General features: G+C 43.1%; 1 protein-coding gene across 2 annotated transcripts in view; it reads right to left on the bottom strand.

Moving 5' to 3' along the window:
• LOC142467352 (5-hydroxytryptamine receptor 2A-like) overlaps window positions 1-18,535 on the bottom strand; it is a 340,135-nt gene that overhangs the window by 230,372 nt on the left and 91,228 nt on the right. The window lies entirely within an intron of this gene.

Here is an 18,535-nt window from a genome sequence, read left to right as displayed (position 1 = left end):
CAGCTACCCTCACCCCCCCACCCCCTCTACCCATTGATTGTCACAGTGGTAAACCCTACCCCCAATATGGGCATGGATTGCCACAACAGCATTGAATGGGCAACCTAAAAAAACATAACAAAAAATGTAATACATTACTTGGCTTGGGCCAAGTACCCCCATTCACCCACCCCCCGTACCCTTATAAACCAGGTACTGTGGTTTAACAACTTCATTGCCTTAACAGCTAGCCGCTAAGGTAATGAAGCTGTTTTATTATTATTATTATTAATGTCAATTTTAATAATCCAGTGTGGAATGGAACTGGGACAACTTACTAGTGCAATAGATTTTGCAAAGCCTTTTGCTACTGTTGATAATGCTATTTTGCTAAACAAACTTCAGTGCTCTGGAATAGGGGATCATGCTTTAAACTGGTTTCCCTCATACCTATCGGATAGATCCCAACATGAATCTATCTCGGGTTCTAGCTCTAACCCCTTGGATATCACCTGCGGTGTCCCACAAGGCTCTGCTCCGGGGCCCTTTTTCTTTTCAGTTTCCTGTTTATATTTTTAATGGTCCCTTCAGTCAGAATAATAAATCCTTTTCTAATTTTGGGGGCCTATTAAACTTGACAGAGTTTAGGGCCTCAGGAGGTAAATGTCCAGCCCTGACCCCACCCTCCATATTACCCATCAATATTTCTCCATAAAGGATTTTCTGTGATTGATCTGATTGGCATTGTATGAGCAGGTGGGTGCACCCGGGCACATAACATAATGTTGGGGTCATTTCTGAATTGCCTTATTTGCACGTGGAACTTCCACAATATAAAATTTTGATCAAAAGAAGGTTGGGACGCAAACTAATACAAGGCACCTCTGTGTTGCTAGAAGCTTCAAAGATTTATATCCGTTTTCTGTTGCACAAAATTATGTTGAGTGCAAAAAAAGCATTTTATTTAAACCCCCTTAGAATTGCGAAGAAACCCAGTTGGTGATTTTGCATCACAAATCTAATTAGTTCAGTTGGGAAAATTACAATGTTTATAAAAAAAAAAGCCTATTGCTTGACATCCACTTGACAGATATCCCCCGTGTACCTGTTATGCAATGATTACAAGCAGCAAAAAGAATGTAATAATTAACTCCCTGCTCCCCCCCAAACAGGAAACTGATGTAGTAACAAACCCTTTGATCCGCTCATTATCTTGAAGTGAATAAACTGTTAGGTGCTTTGTTTCTAAGGACTGCTCAGAATATATGGCACAGTATAAGGTACTGCTGCCATTTTAAATTTCAAGCACGTTCAAGTCAGTGGGCTGTAAGGTGCCTTATGGTTAGCATTGTTTAGTAAACATGGCATTGTATTACCTGGGTGCAACGAAACAATGTAAAATTGCTAGATAGCAACAGATGGACAAGACTGTAATAAAATGTTTACAAAAACTGTGTTGCACATGTAACGTCCTTACCCGGCTCTAAAGAGGTCACATCAGATTAGTGATGTACAATGGCAGTGCTCAGCCTCTCAGGGGTTTGCTGGGGGTTGGATAGGTGCAGGCTGGGTGTGAATGAAAGTACAGGAAAAAGATGGGTGCCAGGAACCTTTATAAAACAAAAAGGTGCTTTGACAGCCGTCTAAATCACTTCACAGGTATTGACATATGATGTACTTTGACAGAAACTTGTGGCAAACACTAATACTTTGGACTTCATCCCCTGGTAGTTCCCATTGCTATGCACGGGAGGTGCATGACTTAAGTACCCATTTGAAAAGGATGTAGAGGAAACAGCTTGCAGGGAGGTTTGGATACAATGCAAACCTGCTGGACGGGACGGGTACTCAGTGTGAGTACAGGCAGCAGTATAAGAAACCCAATGAGGACAGTGGCGGTGAGGGCAACCCTATGAGGCCAGGACAATTGGCATCTCTCTCCCACAAACGTAGGTTTCCTGTTCCTCTAATATTATCCTTTGCTTATCTCCTTATGTCACCACGATATTGCCTGATATTACCCAAGAGGATGCATCTAAGTATTTATTTATAAAAATATTTTACCAGGAAGTAATACATTGAGAGTTACCTCTCGTTTTCAAGTATGTCCTGGGCACAGAGTTAAGACAAATAATACATGGTTACAAATACAGTTACATAAATGAACAGGGTATACATTATATACATGTATAGACATGTAGATAGAGTAGACAGGCTATGAATTCCAGCAGCGACAATTTAACTTACATAAGCACATAAGTCTGAGCAAAACTCTACAAATAATTATTTGTTGAAATACAGTATTTTGTGCTCGATTCTTTCTCCTTATTTGTTGAATAATCAATGATCTAATTTAGGAAAGTATATTTTATTTAGAGATGACTGACTGTAGTCTGTTAGACAGTAAGGGCATACCGTCTGGATTTCTGTTTTTAAAATGAGAGGTTATTATATCTCTTAAAATGTAAGTAGTGTTTATATCAGTAGACATTTCTATCTTCTGTTTGGTGAATAAAGGTCTTTCTCCATTATTGACCCGATTTGACCCTGATGAGAGCAAACATTAAAACAACCCCATTCATATATAATGAATGAAAACATTATACTAGCATTGTTACAGTATATACACAGAGGACAGTGTAAACCTAAAATGAACAGCGTTTGCACATCACATTCATTTTAACATTAACACATTTTCTTTCATGATTTTTGGAGAGCAAAGTCACTGATTATGTCTTCAAATGATAAGCTACGAAGTTTGTCCCTTTGATGCACATGATGCTCAGTGTCATATTTATAGAGAATCTTCTTTTTCCTATATCTTCTTGGGCCCTTATTCTTTTCAGTCTTCATCATTGATCTACCTGCAGCTTGTAAGGTAGCTTCAATACACATGTATGCGGATGACACAATATTATATGTACACAGCCCTAACCTCTCCGACCTTGGACACGTACGTACGTCTGATTTTTTGAGACTTGAAAAATGGATTTCCCAAAACAAATTGTTTTTAAACACTGACAAGTCTGTAATAATGGACCAAGGCTAAATTTCTAACGCTTCCAATGAATGAGATTCAGATCAGAACCAACTCTAATACCATCCTAGTTCCTGTCACTTGTTTCAAATATCGGGGCATATGGTTTGACTCCCACTTAACATTTGGGTTGCACATTGATACCCTGACATCCAAAACCTATGTAAAACTAGGTGTACTTTATAGAAACAAATCCTCCCTAAGTCATCTGTCAGAAAGCTCATCACACAGCAGATACTAATACCAATTATAGACTATGGGGGCATAGTATATGGCACAGGACCCCAAACTCACTTTAGCAAACTAGATATCCTCTACAACTCAATATGCTGCTTTGTCCTCCAATGTAACTACAACACACATCACTGTGAAATGCTCAAATAACTAGATTGGCCATTCTTTGAGTCTAGGCACAAAGTTAATCTTTCCTGTCTTGCCTTCAAATACTTCTTGGGCAAGCTACCCATCTATCTGAACAAGCTCCTCACCCCTACCACATGCAGAACTTATCATCTGAGATCTGACTCCAAGGGATTTTCATGGTCCCACGGTTCAACAAAGTCTCTGCAAGACTGGGGGGTGGGAGGGGGGAAATCTTCTTACCCACTTGTCACCCCAAAGTCTCAGCGGTACCTTAAAGCAGATGGCCCTTCAGGTCAGTGGTGTCCGGATAGGTGTCTGCTTGAGGGTCCAGGCATAGAGGTCTGGTCCCCTTGTGTCTTTCTCTCAGGACACAGTCTTCCTTTTCCTTATGTCAGCTCCATTGTGAGATAAGAAATCTCTTTCCTGTTTCTCAGATCAGGCTTTTTCTAAAAGTCCTAATCAGCCAGGTGGATTCTGGTTGATTGCCTGTGTGCAATTAACCAGCACACTGCTGGATTTAGAGGCAGTTTCTCTCAAACAGTGATAAGTCCCTGTTACAGTCATCATAACTCTGTGCCCAGGACATACTTGAAAACGAGAGCTAACTCTCAATGTATTACTTTCTGGTAAAACATTTTATAGATAAATAAATAAAATGACTACATTTGCGGTTTTTAGTCATTTTTGTGCCGGCCCTGATATTTTTATCGAATGCGTTTAACAATTTTTTTTTGGGGGGGGGGCTATAATACCGTATTTTTGGTTAACATAGTTTGATAACTCTAGGCCATTGATTCCTCCCTTAATGTGTTCTTCTTCATCCATTTATAGAAAAAAAGCAGCAGCACACGCATACTGTACTAACCTAGTACTGTCCTTCACAGACAGTGGTCCAAGTTTACTAAGTGGTTTTACGTCATAACTTAGATACCTTATGGCACTGCTTAGTAAACATGGCCCAAAATCTCACCGTTTGTAAACTCTCCTTGGGCATGAGAAGCTGGGAAAATGGAAAGAGAATGTGAAGCCCATGTTGTGGCTCAGCTTTTATTTATCAAATCTTTTTAAACCAATAGTTATTCTAGATATAAAACCATAAGCCTCTACTATAGAAACCAAAATATAATATGCCCAAAAATAACTGTCCAGAGAGAAAGAAAGGAGACCATAGTAAGCTACTTTATTTATCAGTATTTTTCAAGATGTATCAGTTATTAAAGTGATTGCCATTTGGAATGTGTCCCTCCCATTTTTGCTGTTCTCTGCTGTTGTGATTTGGGTTGTAGTGTAATGGAGAAATAGGATGGATAAGGTGAGGGCTTACTTTGTGCCCATTCTTTATGGGTGGGCACTTCCACTGCTGTTTTGGAACGAGGTTCTATTTAAAAAAAATTGTGTTTTTTTTATTTCGGACGGGTTTTTTTGTTTGCTTTTGATTTTTGGATTTGTATAAAATTATAACAAAATCTAAAAAAAAAAAAAAAGGCAAGACAGTAAGACATCATAAAGCAAGAAGAAAAATACTTAAAATAAGTACTGTATCATCCTAAAACAATTACGAAACAAACAAGTGTAGCTCTACAAATTGTAGAAATGTTATTAATACTACACAGACAGAATCCTAATACTCCCTAATAAATAGGCAAAGCTCTCTTTATGCCAACCAATATACTCAACAACGGTGTAATGTAACAATGTTTAAACAACTGGCAATGAGTGGCTAGTATACTAGTAGAGTGCAGACATCAGATTGGGCTATCTGTATGCCAACCACTTTACCCGACACTTTCATTAAATGACCTAGTCACGTTTAAAAACATGACAATCCAGTGTTATCTTGGAAAACTTCAGTTGCCTTAAAATGGATAGGAGTAGCAGGCATTCAGCATGTCATTTACTTTTCAAATATAGAATATACTGTAATTTGGAATGCTTTTAAACAATATAAACTTGTGATTTTATGCTTTCACTTTAGTTTTTTTTTAATGTTAATTGGTGTCATCATCCTCGTCTATGTTCCCATATCTGACAATCTTAGAGTTTTTCCAAATTAACTTGTCAGTTGCTAGAAAGACTTGAACATGTCTGCTTATGATTTTTAGTGTAGTAAAAGCTTTAAAGTGTAATCCCTTTTAGCAAAGGTTAAAGTCAAATTTTGTAATGAAAAGTTTCCATAATCTCCACCTGCACTGCTATTTTCAATGTATAGGTTATTTGGTGATTGGTGCTTCACAAGTATGTGCTCAATTTATGAATACAATATATTCAGAGTATAGTTCCAATGTCCAGAATGACTGTATAATTACAGAAGTCGCCCTAGGGAGATTTGGGGACCTAGTGGTGATATTGATTTACACTTATAAACTCCTATTGGATGAAACGCATTGGTGCATTTCCTACTTTTCCACTGCTAAGCTGATTGTGCAATAAACACAAATACTACTATATCTGGAGTTGCCCTACCTATTTTTGCTCCTTTGATGCGAAGGCTGTGCTCTTTTCCTTCTACACATCCTGCTATTTTCAATGGACTGGCCTTAAACAGAACCTTATTTCAAATTCATTCATGTTGGCTCTCATATCTTGCCCCATCGCGTCATTAATATCTCATTTTCATAGCTTAGGGTAGGAACATTTTGCACGTTTTGTATACTGCTTATTTCTTTTTAGATCCTTCATATCAAAAATGTAATATTGTTCTATATGGTATCTGGTTCAAGTAAATAAATGGCTATGCACACCTTCTTTAATTATATATAACGGGTGTTCGTGTCTGGTCTGACCCCCCCAATCTCACATTGGCCCCTGTGGTCTATCCAGCTCCGTTACATGTCTGTGTATAGTGGCGCAGCTGTAGGCAACAGGACTCCTGAGTCTCCCGCTTGATGGTATTGGGGGATGTCAAGCAAGACAGGTAGATGAGGTAGTGTGTGCGAGTCCTACTTACATCCAGTGCAGCGCCTCCACCTCATCAGGATCTCTGCGTCCGCAGGAAGATGGCTCTGATGAGGAACTCCTCTGTGGTGCCTTCCTCTGTGGAGTAACTTCACACTCACACATGGGGGTTGTTGTGAACCAGGGCATCTTTATTTGCATGATGGTATGGGCAAGCTGCCCCTCACAGCTAGCAGCTCAGCTGCTCCTCTCTTTGCTGCACTCTATTAGGAAGGTCCCTTCTCTCTAATAGAGTTGCTCTCCACCTCTCCTCTCAAAGAGATTCACCAGCTTCTCTCTGTCTGCTGCTGTGTTGCACAGACTCACAGCTCTTTCTGCCTGCTGCACTGACTCACAGCTAGCATGAGACCACTGCAACACTGTTGCAGACCTTCATGTGCCCCTGACTCAACAGAATCAGAACAACAACAGGAACTGACCTACTAACTTTAGGCAGTGCTGTGTCTTATATAACCCCCCAGAGGACAAACACTCTCTGTGTCACTAAGGGTGGACATAAAGCATGTTGTCACTTCCTTTGGGACATATGACACCTCACCAGGGTTTGAGGGCAAACCTCCATGATTGTTGCTGGCAATCCTGCATACTTACCAGGTTTACTGCCAGCATGAGAAAGAGATATGTACACCACTTTTGCACATGGCTACATTCTCCCCCTGGTGGAAACCCAATGTCCTGGCTGGGTTCTAAATTTGCGGAACCTTCCTTCAGGTAGCACTGCAAAACATAACAACACATTATTACAGTACATATCTTTTTCTTAACACAATAACCGATACATCCTAACGTAGATGTGTAACAATTAGGATTACTCCCTGCTGAAGTATCCATTACTGGTACTGCCATACCCTCTTACGGTGGCCTGCGCACAGCATGGTCCACTGGGTTTAGAGCAGCAATCCGATAACACTCTGGGTGCCATACTGAACACCCACAATCAGCCCAAAATTTTGGCCTGGATGCTAGTGGACTGAGGGGATCATGCGCATACATTTCCCTAAGGCATCTCCTGGAGATGTAGACTATCCCCTCTTGACTACACAACTTCTCGTCTAACCCACCAGGATCCCAATTTTCTTCCCCTGATCCTTCCTCCTCATCAGTGCCATATCCCCTATCCTCATCAAAGGAACCCACAATCGCTGACTTAGGATTTGACCCAAGGCTCTTAGGCTTACACCTTACACTAACAGTATCATTAGTGCTGGATGACATTCTTGGCATAGCCATTTCCCTCCCCGATCCCTCATCAGAGGTAAAACGGTCACCCAGTTCAGATTTTCCCCAGTCCATTCTTCAGAAGTGGCTCGGGACTCCCCCGACAACCCTTGGCTAGACTGGAACCCATAGGAAAAAGTGACAGGAGCAGGGGCTTTAACTATGGCCGGGGGTTGGGCGTAGGGAAACACTGCCGGCATACGCGGGGCTACGACCCGCAACTTCTCGCTACCTTGCCCGGTACCATTGGACTGGCACTCCGGTTCACTCGCCTCCTTACTCCCAGGCTTCTGCAGGGCCTGCCAGCTCTTCCCGGACCCAGGCGACCTGGTACAGCTGCTTAGCCGCGAGGACGCGGCCATCTTCCATCCGTTTCCGCTGTGCCCACCGGAAATTATGTCATCGTTCTCGCGGGACTCACCACCATCTTGCGTTGGGTTCCCAACTGGAACCTCTTCTTCCAGAACGACATCCGCCGCCAGAAGTGATGGTTCTGCTTCTCGTGTTGGGTTCCCAACTGGAACCTCTTCCTCCAAAACGACATCCGCCGCCGTTGCCACCACCGGCGCCTGTGGGGAGTTAGGAGGTTCCTCACCACTCCGCTGGCTTGCGATAGGTTCCTCTTCATCTGGGACATGGTCAGGTAGGTACAGGTCCACTCGCACCACTGGACAGCTACCTTCTAAGGAGGACACCTCCGCCAGGACGCGATGCTGAGTGGAGCCATTTGCCCTGGTGGCCAAACTTAAGGAGCTATCGTGCTCTTCGGTCACCTGGAGGCTTAAACCCAACACCCCTGGGGCAGTCAACTCGCCCTTGTCGTTAGCAGGTACTGATCCCAAGCCTGGGACCAATGGTACCTCTGTGGAAGGCCAGACTGGCCGTTGTAGGGCACACGGGCCCATATCAGGATCCGCAGCAGATGGGATAATTGTCTCTTTATCTCCAGCTTCACTTGTGTGGTCCGCTGGTAGGCGCATCACCACCGTCATTGGGGTCGCTTGTTCTTCGTCCGAGTAGCCGAACTCCGACTCGGGGAGTGGCACTCCCGCAGGGGACCGACGGTGAAGTTCCAGGTTCTCACCGCGGTGGTAGGCCCCTTTTCCTCCATGCTCTTTCTTTATCAGGTTCTGTGAAGCAGAGTCGGCATTGACCGATCCAGGATTGCAGTCGATCGCCTCTTCCTCAGTAGGCTGCAGCAGCTTGGGAAGCAAGAACTGTGCCCCGCAGCAGGCACACAGAGGTCCCTAGGTCAATTCACAGAATGAGCAGTCACACTTGGTATGGACACAGTGAAAGCACACTTCCTCACCCACCTGTATCCTCCGGACCTTTAGAGGTAGCTGAAATTGGTTAATGTCCATACCCTCATATATGATCACGCCCTTTTGTAAGAACGGGCAAAAAAGAAAGGATATATTCACTTCTGGCGCTAGCCATGTCCTAAACAACTGAGGGTGTGTGTCGCTGCACTTCGCACTTTTCTTATGTTGAACCGAAGTGGCTGATGGCTGCTCCATGCTCCCTCTCCCCCTGGTGGACTCTAGAGGAGGGGCACTTCTTCTGCGAGTCTTCCACCGCTCTAGGTCACCCTGCCTTTCATGTCTCAAGATATACTGCATCAATTCCACGTATTTGGGTGGGGGGACAGGAACGGGGGCACCTCACATCTTGATAGCTGTCTTATTCAACGGCAGGGAACCTTTCAGTACTTGCTGGTACCGAAGTCGATCCCCTTCTGCCGCTGCCCCAATATTTTTGGCCAGGAGTTGTCCTTGAACCCTGCCGACAAACTCGGACAAATACTCCTCTTCCTCTTGCCGAAGAGTTTTGAATTTGGCCATCCACTCATCCTCATCGTCTTCACATGTAAAAGGACTGAGTGCGCATTTTTACTAACTCCAACGCCGTCGCCATTCTTTTCTCTGTGATAATTTCTGTTATCGCACATGGAGCTCCTCTCTGCGGTGCAGCTTCCACACCGATGCAACAAAGTGCGTTGTGCACCACCTTGTGTACCTAATGTAGATCTGACTCGTGTTTGCACTACCTCAGGCTAGGCTCACTCTTTCTGTGTCTGATGTATCTCCTTCCTCCAGTCTGTGCTCCCTGTGTCGAGTGTCTGGAATGGGCTAGAGTACTCTGGCTCGTCCATGCAATACTTTGGCGTCTACCTCCTGTTGGTCAGTCTAGCGCAGACCCTCTCCAGGATTCCTGCTCTAAGTTACCAGTTTATCCCTTTAGGCGTCTTACCACTAGCACTACTTCAAGGGACTCAAACAGCTATAACCCTGCTCCAGACCGAAGAATCCCAGGGCGTCTGTGCGTTCCGCGTCTACGTGGCCTCCCTGGACTACCCCTGGCTCCTTCCTACGCAGCACAAAGTGGCAGCATACACTCTCCCTGTTTCTTAGTGTGCCTAGCAGAAGCCTGTCCTGTTGACAGGTATCTCAGCAGCGCCTCCAACTGTCACGGGTGTTCGTGTCTGGTCTGACCGCCCCAATCTCACATTGGCCCCTGTGGTCTATCCAGCCCCGTTACATGTCTGTGTATGGTGGTGCACCTGTAGGCAACAGGACTCCTGAGTCTCCCGCTTGATGGTATTGGGGGATGTCAAGCAAGACAGGTAGCTGAGGTAGTGTGCGAGTCCTACTTACATCCAGTGCAGCGCCCCCACCTCATCAGGATCTCTGCGTCCGCAGGAAGATGGCTCTGATGAGGAACTCCTCTGTGGTGCCTTCCTCTGTGGAGTAACTTCACACTCACACATGGGGGTTGTTGTGAACCAGGGCATCTTTATTTGCATGATGGTATGGGCAAGCTGCCCCTCACAGCTAGCAGCTCAGCTGCTCCTTTCTTTGCTGCACTCCATTAGGAAGGTCCCTTCTCTCTAATAGAGCTGCTCTCCACCTCTCCTCTCAAAGAGATTCACCAGCTTCTCTCTGTCTGCTGCTATGTTGCACAGACTCTCAGCTCTTTCTGCCTGCTGCACTGACTCACAGCTAGCATGAGACCACTGCAACACTGTTGCAGACCTTCACGTGCCTCTGACTCAACAGAATCAGAACAACAACAGGAACTGACCTACTAACTTTAGGCAGTGCTGTGTCTTATATCACCCCCCAGAGGACAAACACGCTCTGTGTCACTAAGGGTGGACATAAAGCATGTTGTCACTTCCTTTGGGACATATGACACCTCACCAGGGTTTGAGGGCAAACCTCCATGATTGTTGCTGGCAATCCTGCATACTTACCAGGTTTACTGCCAGCATGAGAAAGAGATATGTACACCACTTTTGCACATGGCTACATATATATGAATGGGGTTGTTTTAACGTTTGCTCTCATCAGGGTCAAAATCGGGTCAATAATGGAGAAAGATCTTTATTCACCAAGCATAAGATAGAAATGTCTACAGATATAAACACTACTTACATTTGAAGAGATGTAATAACCTCTCACTTTAAAAACAGAAATCAGGACGGTATACCCTTACTGCCTGACTATAGTCAGAAATCGCTAAATAAAATATACTTTCCTAAATTAGATCATTGATTATTCAACAAATAAGGAGAAAGAATCGAGCGCAAAATACTGTATACAGGCATACCCCGCATTAACGTACGCAATGGGACCGGAGCATGTATGTAAAGCGAAAATGTACTTAAAGTGAAGCACTCCCTTTTTCCCACTTATCGATGCATCTACTGTACTGCAATCGTCATATACGTGCATTACTGATGTAAATAACGCATTTGTAACAGGCTCTATAGCCTCCCCGCTTGCGCACAGCTTCAGTACAGGTAGGGAGCCGGTATTGATGTTCAGGACGTGCTGACAGGCGCATGCGTGAGCTGCCGTTTGCCTATTGGGCGATATGTACTTACAGAGGCGGCACATTTTATTTGAGTGCGGCTAGCTCCGCAAGCCTGGGGATGCCGCGGCATGCTAGCCGCACTCCCTCGGCGTGCCGCGCGTCATCGACGCGCGGTCACGCGTCATCAGGTGCCTGCGCCCCCTGCACGCGTGTCCAGGGCTCCCCAAGGGAGCGCCAGGTTACTGCTGCGGCCGAGAACGGGCAAATGCTCGAATAAACTCGGCCGCAGCAGTACTCGCGAGTGTACTTAAAGATAGAGATAACAGCAAAGGGGTCAGGGGCGCTCTCTCATCCAGGTAAGTATATAAAAAAGGAAAAAACAAAAACACCAAAAAATAGTGAAGCACAATAACACACGTAGGATGCAACGGTAACATCTTTTCAATATTACTCACATTTTATGCGAGCAAAATAAGCCATTCAGTTGTTCTGAGTAAGCAACTCAAGTGGCGGATCATCCACTGGAAAGGATACTCCCAGGGAGACAAAGGGGAGGACGCTGGGATAATGTAGGTACATTTCAGTCCCAGTCTAACTGCCTACACTTGCTTATATGCATGTAAGTGTTCACTGTTTTTATTACTATATTTTCATAAAGTTATCTATTATCTCTGCATCCTCTCCTTTGTCTCCCTGGGAGTATCCTGTCCAGTGGATGATCCGCCACTTGAGTTGCTTACTCGGAACAACCGAATGGCTTCTATTGCTCGCATAAAATGTGAGTAATATTGACATTTTTTTGCCGTTGCATCCTACATGTGTTCTTGTGCTGCACTATTTTTTGGTGTTTTGTTTTTCCTTTTTTTCATACATCCATAGTGTTTGCCACAAGTTTCTATCAAAGTACATCCTATGTCAATACCTGTGAAGTGATTTAGACGGCTGTCAAAGCACCTTTTTGTTTTATAAAGGTTCCTGGCACCCATCTTTTTCCTATACTTTCATTCACACCCAGCCTGCACCTATCCAACCCCCAGCAAACCCCTGAGAGGCTGAGCACTGCCATTGTACATCACTAATCTGATGTGACCTCTTTTAGAGCCGGTTAAGGAGGTTACATGAGTAGAGTCCATCTGTTGCTATCTAGCAATTTTACATTGTTTAGTTGCACCCAAGTAATAAAATGCCATGTTTACTAAACAATGCTAACCATAGGGCACCTTACAGCACACTGATTTGAACGTGCTTGTAATTTAAAATGGCAGCAGTACCTTATACTGTGCCATATATTCTGTGCAGTCCTTAGAAACAAAGCACTAAACAGTTTATTCATTTCAAGATAATGAGCGGATCAAAGGGTTTGTTACTACATCAGTTTCCTGTTTGGGGGGGGAGCAGGGAGTTAATTATTACATTCTTTTTGCTGCTTGTAATCATTGCATAACAGGTACACGGGGGATATCTGTCAAGTAGATGTCAAGCAATAGGCTTTTTTTTAATAAACATTGTAATTTTCCCAACTGAACTAATTAGATTTGTGATTCAAAATCACCAACTGGGTTTCTTCGCAATTCTAAGGGGATTTAAATAAAATGCTTTTTTTTTGCACTCAACATAATTTTGTGCAACAGAAACACAGAGGTGCCTTGTATTAGTTTGCATCTAACTTTCTTTTGAGCAAAAATGTATATTGTGGAAGTTAACTCCTTAAGAACTCTTGGATGTATGCCATCGGGGTCAGGTGCCTTCTTTACTTTCATTTGATCAAGCCGCCTATGAATTCTTCCTCAGTTAACCAATTGTTCGTTAATATAGAGGTTGTGGTTCCCTCCTGTGGCACTACTATTGCAATTTATTCTTCCCTAGTAAATTCAGAGGCACAGAATTTGTTTAATACCTCTGCTTGTTCCTTATCTCCAATAATCTGCCTGCCCATTCTAAACTACACACATTGAAAAACAGCAGGAGCACCAACATGAAACTCACAGCGTTGCTTTTTTTCATTGTAATGAAACTCTTCTTCATCCGGTACAGAACTGTAGCTAAATTCTAGTTACTTAGATGAAAACAATCTTGTAGACATACACAATTTCATTAAGCAAGACAAAGTTTCCAATAACGGTTTTATTAATAGGAGATGCGTTTGTCCGATCAGCGGTATTCACACAACAAAACATGACCATATATCTTTATGCTTATCTTTATCCTTTACAAAGAGGTCATGCCTTTTGCATGTACAGTCGCAGGTATCATTGTATCTAAACTCAATGTACCCAAGAGTGAATGATTGACTTCTCTTGGAATTCAGGACATAAAGTAATCGAAATAATGTAGGTTGTTTGAGGTGGAAAATAAGAGCGTGATTTAATTTGAATCAGAACTAGCTGAACTAACTTCTGCATTTTAAATCAGGTCAAGAGGAATGCTCTCATCCATACTTTGACCTTTCAAAACACAGATAAAGCAAGCAAGAACGGGCAATAATCACAGTTTTCTTTGTCTGGTATGGTTATCTTTGTAATTCACCACTAACACAGGTTTCAGAATTGTTTTAATTCTAAAAGACAAATGGCATATTTGACTTTTGGTCTATATGTCATCGACCCTTGATGGCCAGAGGGAACATCAGCACATGGCAGTAAAGGATGTAATACTATAGGACCTATGGACCAGGCTGTGGAATAGCAAGCTTGAATCTACTTGAGGGGGGTTCACAAAGCTAAGATAACAGGTAACAGAGCTTAATAGACATTAACTGCTGTTGACTTAAAAGGCAGTTAATGCTGATTGGGCTCAGAGACATGTTATTGGAGCTTCAGAACTTACACCTTTGAGTAATATTGGCTTCTTTATCAAAGTCTCATGAGTGCAGAACTGGGGCAAAAACCAGCACCGAATTTATTAACGGAAACCATTCTCCTTAAACCCAATAGCATCTTCTTCTTTGATCCATGCTGTCTTCTCCTCTCCTTGGCCCCACCCCCAGGCTCCTGACACCTCCTCCTGATTGGCTGCTGACGGTAATGCATCCAATGAGGATGTAGGAAGCTGCCCAGCCCCTTAGCAACAATCCTGCTCTAGGAAATCCCGCAGCCCCCCAAGTTGGTCAGGTCACTGTCCAGAGAGGTAATACTGGACACTTTCATGTCCAGTAATACCTCTAATTTTTGACTGCACAGTGACCAAATACAGGACAGTCCGGTTCAATACTGGACACTTAGCAACCCTATCTGAGCACCACCGCAGAGATACACCAGGAAGGGAGGCGAGGCAGATATTGAGATTTTGGTATTCACTAAAAGCTATGTTGCAGCATTGTGCTCTATTCTAGCAGTTTGTGCTCTATCTACTTCATTGAAGAAAACTAGTTATTTTTACTGAACAAAATGCATTTCTGTTTTTTTTTTTAACGCTCGTAAGAGATATTGTATATTTCTCATGGTGCAATATAGTTGGACCAGGCATGTTGCTCAGTGCAGGATTATCTTGTATTCTAGCTATGATATATAACATATCTCCATTCTGTTATTCCTTGTTCCAAAATATACTATCAATGCAAATTTGCATATTATAATTAAGATTTCAGGGGATAGAGATTCCACAGCATCACAAATGTAATGTCATTGAAGTACTCAGTAAAGTACTATATTTTGGAAATACATCCGTGTGATGGTCGGGGTAGATTTAGCTGCTTTTAAATAAAAGTTATGTCCGCCACTAACCCTACCTGTCAATGATATGACGTAGTTATTTATGTATGTACGGTTTATTGTACCATTCCTATATATGTTCCTCTTAAAGGACATAAAACAGTGATGTACAGCTCTGTCAAAAAGAGGGGACCTGTAAGGGTTAACACTCTTGCCAATTGAGCTGGAATTACATCAGAGTTTGGTATTGTAGGCCTGGACTCTGTGATGGGATTAGGCCCATTGTTGAGGAACCAGGGAGAGGTCGACCACCTGCTGAGTGGACTTGCTCTGCAAGAAAGCTGTAAACCATGGGGCTGTATCTGTACTGTTTGCCTGTGGAAGGGGATTGTATCAGCATATTCTGGGCACCTTCAACCCCAGTAATCCCATCAATCGGGTCTAGGGCCGTGTGCAGAGACCAGGAATATTGTTCCTACCCAGACAAGCTGTCCCCTTATTGGGACAGGGGTATAAATACCCCTTCTCCCCAGCCTCAAGAGAGTAATTCTGGACTGGTTATTCTTGGTGAAGGCTGTGTGATGACAGGGGACTGCCCCCTGTAAAGGAAGAGCTGACAGGGAGTTAGCAGAAGGGAACTGAGGAGACCCAGTGCAGGGGTCTGGAGCATCCGGTGTTACTGCAGTTGCTTTGTGCAGCATTGGCTGGAGATGTTTGGAGTGAAGCAACGGCGGGGAATTTAAAAATGTTAGCCGGTGGAGAGCAGGGCAGTTTTTCCCATACTACAGAGGACAGCGGCGCAAGTTGGGAATGTGTTTTGGGGTAAACTTCTAGACAGAGGTCTACGCACCTAGGAATTAATTTTTTCCCGCAGTTGGTTGAGTTTATGTACTGGAAGTTTGTGGAAACTTTTTCCAACAAATTCACTTTTGTTCAACTCTGCAGTTCAATCTAGTGTATTGATCCCTGGTGTAAATTGTCCTGGTCTCCCGTGACAACCAGATGGTTTCATTTCCCTAGGTACCATAGCACATTTCGATGTAATATATCCTAGGAAGACGCAGGAGAAAATGTAAGTTAGGAAAGAGTTAAAAGAAATAATGCGAAGTAAACACCTATGAGTAGTTTGACAACATGGTAATGAGCATTACTCATAATAGGGCAATATTTTCAACGTCTTTCAAATAAGAACAGATGTCCACTCAATCTGTATAATTAGGAAAGAAGATCAGAATGAAAATAATGCTAGTGTATTCTGCTCTATAAAAGTATGCACTAGCTTACTGACTGCTAGTACTCTTCCTAAAGCTTAGACAAACTATAGATAATAGTACAGATGACACTAGATTCAAAATCGCTGGAGCCACAGATTAAAAAAAAAAAAAAAAAAGAAACGCAGAGGCCCTGTGACAGTAAAAACCATGGCTGTCTGGGGTTGGTCTGTTCTACTGAACAAAAACCCTCACAGAGACTCTCTTGCTGCAAGGGGAAGCCACTGAATCCAGACCACAGGTTCCCTCAGCACCAAGAACATGAAGGCTTTCTATATCTGTATGTTACGTTCAAATGCAGAGTGCATAGTAACTCAAGGTAGATACAAGGATGTAAAGCAAACAACAAAAGTTAAGGGGAGAGACGAAACAAAAGAAACAAAAGAAACAAATACAGTGCAGTATTTTTGGAATCTTCAATAACCGAATCGTTAAGTAATGCACTGGAAGTCATTGTTAGTACAGGTAAAATGAGGAGAGGTGCTCATGTTGTTGTATCTCATGTTCTCTCCGTGGGCTCCAATGAAAGTTAAATTCAAAGAAAACAGCACAAAAAAAACCCCAATATAGTGTAAAATGCATCCCCTGTTGAACAGTGGAGGGAATAGAATTTCCAGATTCAGCACATTTTTTCTAAGCATTGAGTTACCCTTAAACACAAAGTAAGACCCCCCCCTCCCCACTTCTATTTCCTGCATCTGGGGCCTGCTAGCATTATGTGATCTCTCCTAGAGCAATGACATGACGCGGAAGAGGAGAAGAAGTCCGGTTACACTCTGGTTCCATCACACACTCTGCACTGTAGCGGTTAATGTGCTGCTAAACCCTGAGAACTTGGGCGTTAGAACTTGCGCGTTAGAACTTGCTCCCAGCACTTATCCTCCGCTTGGCTGGGCTGCTCCGGCACCTCTAGGCCGAGTACCCGCCGGTCGCGTCACTGGACTATGCCTGGAGAACGAATGATCCCTTCTCAGAATTTGGCCGCACACTGAGAACTTGGCCGCGACAATAGGACTTGTCCTAGGCTAGGTCAGGCTTCTCTGACAACTCTATGAGTAGATCTTTAATTACAACTGAAAAGAGTTGGGGCCCCAGAACAGAGCCCATAAGTGATATCCAAGGGGTTAGAGTTAGAGCCTGAGATAGACACATATTGGGATCTACCCGATAGGTAGGAGTGTCCCATAGGAACTGCCTTTCACTGTATCGTCAATCAGGTCCCCAGTGTATTTTCAGTGACCCTTTGACAGTGAAGAAGGTATAGTAACTATTTTTTGTGAAACAAAGATATTTTTAAAAGCTTTCAACATGTAAAGTATCTGGCTGTATTTGGGATTTTAATTCGGGGAACAGGAAATGCTCTAGAAGAAAAGCAATGTTTTCCCTGGTCAGGCTTTATTATATGCATTGTGTTTGCTTGTTAAAGATCGGAATATCTAGCTGATAACTACGTAACCAGTTAAGACCTATGCGAGATTATGGTTCATGTTTACAAAGTGATGCTATGCCTTAATGTAAGACACCTTTTGGCACCAAAAATATAGGCCTACATGGCACATACCGTAAATATTGAAATCTGGAGATGAGATAACAGACCATGTCCCCTCATTATTATGTATGGATCCATGCTGTATTTGGGGAGCCCATCATTTCTCTTGGGGATTTGTTCAGCAAGCACATTTAAACATCTAATAAAGTATAACAACGAAACGATTGAAAAGGAATGGCTATGGTGCCAAGATATTCCACTCACTCCATCTGCATTCAAAATGTGCCAAGTGCTAAAGTGTGTACACAAAAGATGACAAATATGCTTATACCAGCTCTCTGTTTTATCAAGAAACAGAAAAAATATCAGAGATGCTTGGTATATGATATGCAGAACCCTGATCCGGACTTTAATACAATGTAACACGTTTCCGGCAAAATGTCTTTTTTTTTTTTGCATGAAGTTAAAAAATATTTTTGAGGTAAAGCCAAAAGCAAATTGCGTACTGCTTGATTTTCCTTCCGTTAGCTCTCAGAGTAAGTGGCGAGATTACACATACTGTCATGATAGAGAAACCTTTACTGTGTCAACAACATAACTTGTGCAGCTAAGGAAGGATTTCCTTTTCATTGTAGGTTACCAGACCTCACTATTTACAGTTATATCACCTGCTCTATGGGAGTTTGTGCTGGCTGAATTACATTGAGCATCTGTGTGAATGTGATTCAGAATCCTTCAGTAATTACGCAGTATG

The sequence above is a fragment of the Ascaphus truei genome, chromosome 16 (genome assembly GCF_040206685.1).
Source record: "Ascaphus truei isolate aAscTru1 chromosome 16, aAscTru1.hap1, whole genome shotgun sequence".
Lineage (NCBI taxonomy): Eukaryota > Metazoa > Chordata > Amphibia > Anura > Ascaphidae > Ascaphus > Ascaphus truei.
The sequence above is the reverse complement of the archived record's forward strand: the minus strand, read 5'-3'. Positions and strand labels throughout refer to the sequence as shown.